We start from the raw sequence: 1,639 nt of genomic DNA, 5'->3' as shown, positions 1-1,639 counted from the left end.
GGTAATCTTCGGTAATCTTTGGTAATCCTTGGTAATCGTCACTTTTTGGTAATCTCTGGTAATCTTTTGTCAGTGGTAATCTTCGGAAACCCTTGGTAATCATAGGTAATCTTCGGTAATCTTCGGTAATCTTCGGTTATCTTTGGTAATCCTTGGTAATCGTCACTTTTTGGTAATCAGGTGTACACGATTTTTTAGAGTTGGGCACCCCTCGGTCCACAAGGAGTCGTGTCTCGCTTTGCGGCGACGAAAACAATTCACAAGAATACCTTGAGGGGTTCCGCGACCCCTCGCGAGCAATGGGATGGGGCATGGTGGCGCGAGTAATGACAAGCAGAGCAGCGCAGCGCGGCGCAGCAGCAGACGACGCTGCAACTTTCTTGCCCGAGGCGGCGCTGCACTCGTTGCGGGGCGTGGCGGGGCGTGGCGGGGCAGAGCGTCGCCCTAAACTAGTCGCCACCGCCACACCACCACCACCACCTCCTCCTCCACCGCGCCTCACAGGCAGTGTTACGGCTTAATTGTCTCGCAGTCAAGACAAACGAGCCGCCTTCTTGGCGCCGCACCAGCCAGTCAGGCCTCATCGACACCGCCCCGCCCCGCCCCCCGCCACGCACCCGCGGGGAGTACACAACCCGTCCAGCCCCGTCGGCTATGTGCGCCCTCATGCAGGCGCGCGAGCGGGTTGCCTACGCGACGCGCTCAGATCGCCTTCTTGGCGCCATTTGGATTTAGTGACGATTGTCAAGGGGGGGGGGGCACCCACCACCCGACGGCCGACAAGCAGCTCGAAGCCCACCCTATGTGTGGGTCAAAGGGCCCGAGTCATCACGGGAGCAGAAGGGCACCTCTTGCGGATGTCATTTGCTGCCGCGACGAGACGCTTCCCTCGGCCGGCCCCGCCCTGCCCGTTCCCACACACACTCTCGATCGATCCCCTCGTGTCCGTCCGTCGCATGTCCTTGGGTATCCTTCGGAGGGCGGTGATCTCCGCGGAGGAGCCTCCGGCCAGGGCGTGGCGGGGCGTGGCGGGGCGTGGCCGGGACGGGCAGGGCGAACAGCCTTGCGCATGTTTTCACGTCTCGGCTGCGGAGCCCGAGAATTGCTGCTCCTCTGGCTGGCGGGCTGGCCGCGTCAGGTCTCTCGATTCAAGAGTCGAGCCGGGGCGCCACGCCGCGCCGCGCCACGCCCATCGCAAAAAGAAAGGGGTAAAATTAGCGGTAAAAACAAGGCGAATAAAGCAGCGTCGTGAGTACGTGCGCGCGGCCGCGGCGGCGGCGGCGCCGGGTTGCGAGAGGGAATTCCATGGATCGAGATGAAAAATATATACTACCTTTGGCAGGCTGCTCGTGGCGGCACGGCGAGGCAGGACGCGCCACGCCGGCGGCGCTGGCCTTGTCCTCCGCTCTGGCCGGCACCACCACGACGACGACGACCACCGCCGCCACCCAGCCTAGCGCCAGGTCCATTACTTTATTCGTTCCGCGGGGAGTCCACAAAGGGCCCCTATACAACACACGGCGCGGCCAACAGCGTCCGATGAGCCCATACACTGAGGGGAATGGCTGCCGCGTCCTCTCCTCCGTGTACAACCTCCTCCGATACCAGTTACAGGCAGTCCGCGGCGGGGCGGGGCGGG

Source organism: Frankliniella occidentalis, unplaced genomic scaffold (assembly GCF_000697945.3).
Source record: "Frankliniella occidentalis isolate FOCC.00 unplaced genomic scaffold, Focc_3.1 Scaffold1583, whole genome shotgun sequence".
Classification (NCBI taxonomy): domain Eukaryota; kingdom Metazoa; phylum Arthropoda; class Insecta; order Thysanoptera; family Thripidae; genus Frankliniella; species Frankliniella occidentalis.
This window is presented reverse-complemented; position numbering follows the sequence as displayed.